Here is a 9,268-nt window from a genome sequence, read left to right as displayed (position 1 = left end):
AATTTTAGTGTGGGAAGTAATATAAATGGAAACGGTTGATGTTCCGTCTTAAGACGGTTGTCCGGAATTTCCTGAAAGATTTACCCCGGATGACACTGACGAATCAAATGGGATTACAAATGTTCTGCCAAATAGAATAATATATCTTACTGTTAATGCCTGCACAATGAAAAATGCTTTTCTAAGCTATAGGAGAATTAATATGTACTCAATACTTTGGAATTATTGGCGAATTATTACGAAATATGAGAGTTATCATGTACTTTATTTGGGTATTTTATGCAATAACAAACGTATTTTAAGCAAAATATGAATGAGTATCGTATATTATCTTATCATTGTGTATTAAGGACAAATTCTTCGTAAAGGCAAGGTGGTAGAGTGATATATGCAATGATTAAAGCTTTGTAGACAAGTTATAAGAGTTAATAAATAATAATAGAGTAATAATAATAATAGAATTGATCATAATTGTAATAACAAGTTTAACTTTTTAACGTAAATTTGGATAGCTTAGTCTTAAACAAGATAATTTTTGTCTAACAGAGAGTGAAAAGCAGATAAGGCACCATCATAAAACTAACTCATGAATACTTGTCTGAGCATAATTTCAAAAAAAAAAAAAAAAATGATTATGGAGTCATTTATGCTACATAAATGTAAAATATCATATGATAGTTCAAAATTTATTAGTAATGAAATCCAAGTAATGCAGATCGTTTTGCATCAAATATGTATTAGTTGTTCATTAAAAAAAAAATCTTTGATACACATATATTAATTAATATTTTCCATAAATATATATGAATGTCCTCATTTTTCGAGATCAAACATCACCTTCTAGAAATAAAGAAGGCTTCAGCACGGCTCAATATAGTAGCACTATGCAACGAACATAAACTGTGCAGTGGGTGACAACTAAGAAAGATGTCACTAAGCTGCTCTGTGGTGGTAAATACGAACGTTTGGGCTACTAAAGGATCAAATTTCTTGTGCTGAGGCCTTCTCTTTTCTAAGAGGTATTGGAAGTCATGGTTTAGAAATCTGGTCACTCCCAAAAGTATTTTTTAATTTATGTGGTATGTTATATATATGTCACGGCGAAAGACCGAAATCGGTGGTTGCTGACTTTCACCGGTGAATGTCGACAAACACCAAATACGTCGGTGAAAGATCGAATATTTCATTGCATTCTTGTACATTCGGACCCTCACCGGTGTATGTCGACAATCACAGATATGCTTTGGTGAATGTCCGAAATATTTATTACATTCGATTAGATATGAATTTATTCGTGGATATAATTATATTTATTCGATATTTTAACCCTACACTGATGTTTTTTTAAGGTTAAGTGCCACTGCCCGGTATATATTTGCCCGGTATACCCTACACTGATGTTTTTTTAAGGTCAAGTGCCATTGCTCGGTATATATTTGCCCGATACTCCAAACACGGATGTTTCTTCGAATCTATCGTCAGTAAGTATTAAAATATAGAATAAATATATCAAATAAATATAATAATATTAACGAATAAATTAATATAAAATTGGATATAATAAATATTTCGGACATTCACCAAAGCGACTATGTGATTGTTGACATTCACCGGTGAGAGTCAGAAATAAAGGTATTTAGCAAATATTTCGGACATACCCCAGGCGACTACGTGAATGTCGACATTCTCCAGATTTCGGTGTTTCACCGTAACATACATATATGTTACCGTGAATAACCGAAATGGGTGGCTGTTGACTTCCACAGGTGAATGTTAATAATCACGTAGTCGCTTTTCTAAATGTCCGAAATATATACTAGGTTTGCCACTGCCCGGTATGCCCTACATCAATGTTTTTTTTTAAAGTCAAGTGCCCAGTAAGCATTTAACCGGTACTCCGAACACTGATCTTTCTCCTAATCTATACTCAGCAGATATTAAAATATCGAATAAATATAATAATAAATTAATATCAAATAACAAATATTTCTAACATTCATTGAAGCGACTATGTGATTGTTGACATTCACAGGCGTTAAATCGCCATTCTCTTGATTTCGGTCATTCACGGTAACATATATACAGTAGAGTCCCGATTATCCGAGCCCCGGTTATCCGAGTTTCCGCTTTAACCGAGCTATCAAATATTTCAAGGATTTTTTTTGTTCTAGTTTATTTTTAAAAAAATCGCTGAAAAATAAATCTGAATTTTATCTTCCAAACACTCAGAAAAACAAAATCCAACAACTTGGTCTGATGAAATTATCGTTAATATCGTCAATAATGATAATGAATCTAGCGAAGATGACGAAGACAGTGATTATTAAAATCAACATATAAAAATCTCTCATACAGATGGACTAAAAGCTATCGAATGTACTATTGAATATATAGAACAACAAAAAGAGGCGACACCAGCCTTCCTGTTATCCCTAAAAAGGGCGAAACATTACTACAGAAAAGCGCCAAAGTTACGTAGAACGAAAAACGATTAAGGACTTTTTTTAAGTAAAAAACTATTTAATTCTCGTAAAGTATGCTTTTAAAATGTTTTTAAGTAAGCTTTTTAATTATAATATGAATTGTATGTGGTATACTCGTATACATTTTGTATTTCTTAAATATATTACATTTATACCTTCTCTTTTTCTTTCCGTTTTTAAACTCTTCGCTTTATCCGAGTTTTTCAGTTATCCGAGTTTGTTGCGGCCCCATTAACTCGGATAATCGGGACTCTACTGTACCAGATATAGTTGATTTCAAGGTCACTCATTAAGGAACAAAACGTCAGCTCACTCAATGTGGTGGCTTTGTATAACAGAAAATAAATCTTTATTTTTTTTTTTTTTCTGTAAAGAAAAAAAAAAACTTTTTTAACTATTCAGAAAGAAAAGTTACCTTGATGAGGCCTCTCTGCTATGTCTAACTGTTGAATGGAGTGGAGACGGAAACAATCCAGAACGTACTTTTAATTATTTTTATTTAATTTTCACAAATAATTATTAGCGGATATTTACTCTATTTGGCAGTATTTCCCGATATACGTATTTGTAAAATTAAAGGACATCAATGTGTAGGTTCAGCAATCAAGTTTCCATTACACCGAAAGGCAGTTAAATAGTATCAGATTTTGGATAAACAGTGGAACTCCGGTCGAATGGAAATTTTAAAAAATATTTTTATTAAATAAAAAGGCGTATTCGAGTGTTGCGATCGCCAATATATGTTCTCCTCTCCATGCAAGTGTAAAGCAAATGCGGGTTAGTTGTAGTTCCATCAAAAAGTCCTCCACGAGGGCAAATTTCTTCCACTACTTGATCCAGGAGTTCCCTTGTCTTATGGATTTAGTTCATAATTTCAAGGCTACGGAGTTGAACATTAGTAGTCATAAACCCGAAAAATTGGGTCTGTTGCTCAACGACGGTTATAAAATAAAATAGAATTGTGAACATATTATTGACGAAAGACCATTCATTATTTAGAAAATGCGTAATAAATTAAATTTTATTAATTAATTTGGATGAAATTTATATCGTTTTATCAATACTAATCTTAAAATTGGGTTTTATGTTGTTAATTTACGTCGCACTAGAGCTGCACAATGGGCTATTGGCGACGGTCTGGGAAACATCCCGGAGGATGATCCGAAGACATGCCATCGCAATTTTGATCCTCTGCGGAGGGGATGGCACCCCCGCTTCGGTACAGTGTTGCCAGATTGGGCTACAAGTAGCGGATTGGGCTACTTTTGAAAGTCCCCGCTACTCAAAATCAAATTTGGGCTATCCGCTACTTTTTGGGCTACTCATTACTTTTCAAACGCTACAAATCTTAAAAATCAGCTACTTTCTTACCGAGTTTTAAGATACTTTTCTTACGGAAATACTTTTTTAAAATTTTTTTTCTTTCCTATGGATGGTGTTTTCTACATAAGGGAACGCTGCAAGCTCCATACCGCCTATAATTCCGGGTTACTGTTTCCGGTGTATTTTAAAGCTATTTGGCTGACAACGTGATCATTGTGTTTTGAGATTCTTGCAAACGTGGCATTATTTGATAACTTATTACTTGTGCTTACAATGCTAACAATACTTGTGTTTACAATGCTAAATGTGCTAACACTAACGTAAGATGGTGCACAGCTTGCGACAAGAACAAACAGTAATAAACAAATGAAAAGAGGCCAAATCAGGACTGCCAAAAAAGCGAATTACTTAATAACATTAATATCTTATGAAATTCAGCAGATTTGAGTTCAGAAATTATCTAATTTACTTCTTTGATTGAAAACAAAATTATCCGTTTGAAAATATCGCCTCGTAGAATAAGCTGTAGTAAGCAGTTGCAAACTTTCTAACCGGTACCAGAGCAGGTATAGAGCTCAAGATTGTTATTGTTTACATTTATATTGAGAACACCATCTATTATAAAATGATTCGGAAAAGTCTGCAGTTTTTATATCTTTTTAAAAAAGTATTTTTTTTTTCCTTCCTGAAAACGTTAGACAAGCTTTAGTTTTGGATTCTTGATTTGTTTTGCTGCGCAGAGTCTAGAATCTCTCCATATCTATGCTTCATATCATAGACTCGTGAAATAGCAAAGATACATTTGTAAAAATGCATGGCGAGTATAGTGGGGAAAAAAACTTTAACTCTAACCATTATTAAACGTTTATCTTCTGGAAAAATCACGTGACCTTTATTTAACGTTACATGAGTTAAAACGAAATATTGAATTTGACGAAATTTTTAATGCAATGCATTGAAATTTAACCTTTTTATTTAGTATATATATATATATATATATATATATATATATATATATATATATATATATATATATATATATATATATATAACGCAGTTTTTTTGGGCTACAAAATGTTCGAATCCGCTACTTTTTAATCTTAAGTTCTGGCAACACTGCTTCGGTAGCCCGACGACCTGCACGCGAAGTCGAGCACTTTATGGTAGCACAGTTTAACGAGGACCCATACCGCACACCCTCGATCCCTACGCAGACTGATCCAAGTGGTCACCCACCCGCACACTGACCGCAGCCAGTGATGCTTGACTTCTGTGATCTGCTGGGAACCGTGTCTCACTGCGGGACATTGGGTTTTATGATAGACAATCGAATAGACAGGTCGGAGCGGCATTTACTTGATTTTTACTGTAAGTGTTGCTGCGAGTGACCGAAATAGATGGCTTTCGCTGGGGAATATTGTTGTAGTGCTTCGGTAGAAATACAGGGTTGCCACAGAAAAAAAAAATAGTTGATTTTAGTAGCCTAAAGCAGGAAAATATTTGCTTAAATAAGAACAAAAATTTTTCAATAATGTGACTAAAAGTTTATTAAATGACTTAATTGCCATATACCATGATCCATTTAGTCAAGTTGGTGGCAATTGCCACCAACTTGTTTGAAGTTGCAACGTTAAAGTTAACTTTAACGTTGCAACTTCAAACAAAGGCCACTTAAAGAATTGGGCAAACATATATATTTTGTTAAATTCAATGCGATTTCTACCCTTATCAATGAAGTTTATAGCTTTTAGAGATTTGAGGGACCGACAATAAATTACAAACGGAAATACTGTTTTTGAACACCATGTCAAAAAATGTAGCAATAAATTTTTAACAATTATTTTTGGTCATTATATGTAATAATTTCACGAAATTTCGAAAATTTAGCTTAAATATTTATGTAATAAATTACATAATACGACAATAAATTACAAACGGAAATACTGTTTTTGAACACAGCAATAAATTTTTAACAATTATTTTTGGTCATTATATGTAATAATTTCACGAAATTTCGTAAATTTAGCTTAAATATTTATGATTATATAGACATTTTTGTAAAAAAAAATATACTTTTTTTTGTTTTACATTTTTTTGCTATAACAATAAAAATATTCAATATATTAAAAAAGAAATCAGTGCAATTCGAAATTGATAATAAAATTATTGTTTCAAAATTTAAAATGTTTTGTTTTTAAAAAAAAACTACGAAACGTATGAGTAGTTAAAATAGTTTTTATAATACGAATGCGTGAGAAAAATTAAAAGATTTTTCTTACATAATTTTATAGTGAATTGTATTTGGCAACGAATAAAAAAAGTCCGATTTAAGTATCTTAAAAATTTAAAAAGTTTTAAGCAATTTTCTAAGTAGTTTTCGTACTTCTTAAAAAGAGACCTCGAAATAATAAGGGGTTTTCCACGCATTTCATTTTGTACTATTAAACAAGGTTTATTAAAAATGACAATTGTTGGGGATCATCCCCCATAAAAGTATCTTTTCATTCGCATGCTTTATCACCCTATACAATGAATTATTAAAAATGACAATTGTTGGGGATCATCCCCATAAAAGTAGCTTTTCATTCGCATGTTTTATCACCTTATACAATGAATTATTAAAAAAAGACAATTGTTGGGGATCATCCGCCATAAAAGTATCTTTTCATTCGCATGCTTTATCACCTTATACAATCATATTTCGGTGTATGAACGTTTATTGTAAGGTATCACCTTTTGTCTTATGATACAAAATAATATTTATAGAAAATCCCTTATCATTTTGAGTTTCTTTTGAATAGTACAAAAACTACTTTAAACTTTTCACATTTTTAAGATAGTCAAATCTGACTTTTTTCATTATATGCTAAATACAATTCACTACAAAATTATGAAGGAAAAAAAAATTGTTAAATTTTTTTCATGTTTGCGCAGTATAAAAGAACTACTTTAATTACTTATATACTGCACAGTTTCAACGAATTTTTTTCAAATTTTAAAAGAAACATTTTATTATTAATTTAATTCGCATATTTTTAAAGTTATAGCAAAAAAAAGACAAAAAAAAATTTGTTTTTCATAAAAAAAAAAAGACAAAAAAAAAAATTTGTTTTTCATAAAAAAAAAAAATGTCCATAACTTCAGAAATATTTAAGCGAGGCTTACGAAATTTTGTGCAATTACTGCATATAATAACCAAAACTAATTGTTACAAGTGACAAATTGATTGCTACATTTTTCGGCATAGGGTGCTCAAAAACACCATTTTCCGTTTGTAATTTATTGTCGGTCCCTCTAACTTCTGATCGTCATGAATAAGTATGAGAAATCACATGATGTAAACACTTCTGAAGTTATAAAATGATTCTTTAAGAATTTCTTGAGAAATATGAAAAGATATATTAGTATAGAAATGTTTCCATTATTTACCCCCCCCCCTGCCTGCATACACATATAATTTCAATAAGTGGCACATATTCACTATTTACCAGTACATATGTTATAAACTTTTCTTTAAAAAAAAATTGTTTGAACATTTAAAACATATAATTTTTGATTATGAGTTCATGTGATGCGATTTGTCCACAAAACAGTAATAAAAAAGTGCGTGTAATGTTAATTGCAGAGAGCCAATTTTCTATTTTAATAAAAACCAGACAAGAATAGAAAACTTAATCTCATTATTTTTTATTATTAATTATATTACTTTGCAAGTTCTTAATTTGACAATCAGCAAATAAAACTGATAAAATAAAGAAAAACAATTCAAGCAATCAAGGTTCAATTGCATTACATTAAAAGTTGGTGCAAAAAATAGCCATTAATTGATGATAACTAGGGCTGACAAATTGGAGATGAAAATGTCACTTAAGTCAGAAAAATTTGTTCAACTCTGATTGATTAAATGTTAGGCTCTAAAGATCAACAAAAGATTTATAACTTATGAAAATTACGACCAGTGATTCCCCAGATGGTGCTCCGCGGTACCTTGGGGTTCTTTAAGGGATCACGGGGGTTCCGAGAGTCTTAAATTTCTTAAACCAGTAATGATTTTTGAAACTTGAAATTCTATTTATATCAAAACAATAAACATAATTTCGTTGATAGTTTGCCTAGTTTTAAGAATAAAAAGGTCAGTGAAAAAAGAAATAGCAAAATTTGCATCCATATTTCTTGCTGATATTTTCAATTAAAAATAAAATTACCCAATTTAAGAATAACAAACTATGTTGTCTGATAACTATCCGTTTATTTAAGTTCTTCTCTGAAACCATAATTCTAAATATTTTATTCAGTTTCAGCTAAAGTATGCCCCCCCCCAAAAAAAAAAAAAAATTTAAATTCAGAACTAGATTAGATACCACTGTGAATTCAGTAGTTAAGACATAAAAATTATTATTTTAAGAAGTTTATTGAAAAAATTTCATTCTTCACATTAAATACTATCAAAATAATTAGTAGTCTTTGGTAAATATGTTTGGCTGTTAATAAATTTTATTTCTATATTTGGGGTTCCACCAAAAGATGCTTGCTAGTTCTGTAGCAGTAAAAAAATGAAAACTGTAGATTTAGACAAATATTGATTATAAGAGAAAATAAAATATTACTCAAATGTAGGTAGGTACTTTATTTACTTCGCACTAGAGCTGCACAATGGGCTATTAGCAACGGTCTAGGAAACATCCCCGAGAATGATCTGAAGACATGCCATCACAATTTTGATCCTCTGCAGAGGGGAGGGCTACTTTGCTTTAGTAGCCAGACTATCTGCACAGGAACGATAGCACAGTTTAAAGAGGACCGATAACATGCATCCTCGGTCCTTACACAGACTGATCAAAGTGGTCACCCACTGACCGGTGTTCTACTGGGAACCGTGTCTTAACGATCAGTCAAGTGCGGGACATTACTCAAATGTAAAAAAAATTTATTTATCACAATTTAACAATGAACATTTTTTGAGTTTAAACTAAACTGTTGAAAAAATACAAGCATCAAAAAACCAAATTCATTTATTTCAGTTAAAAACTGAAATTAAAAACCTGAACTAAAAAGATTCACTTACAAATGAATTCTATGTATCATACATGTTATAGTTTTCTAGTTCAAAATATATTCTTTAAAAAAGTTTTTTGTAATAAAATTTTTATAAATGTGCTTGAGTGATTGATTTTTTATAGAAATTTTACACAATTCCCATATTCTATGAAAGCATATATTTCTAATTGTTATGTTGTAATGTATGAAACGTGATTTTAAATAAAATACTTTAATTAAAATCAATGGTGAATTTCTAATGGTGAATGTACAGACGGACATGAATATTTACTTAATACTATTTTTTACCAATTCAGTGAAAATTTCTTTCGAGTACAAGTCCGAGACGAACATTTCAACTCCTGATTCTACAGATCTAGTCACAACATAGGACTGTGACTCTGCCACGTAGATTGTGTCACAAT

The sequence above is a fragment of the Parasteatoda tepidariorum genome, chromosome 5 (assembly GCF_982258835.1).
Source record: "Parasteatoda tepidariorum strain Cologne lab strain chromosome 5, Ptep-v5.0, whole genome shotgun sequence".
NCBI classification, from domain to species: Eukaryota; Metazoa; Arthropoda; class Arachnida; order Araneae; family Theridiidae; genus Parasteatoda; species Parasteatoda tepidariorum.
Note: the sequence above shows the minus strand (reverse complement) of the source record.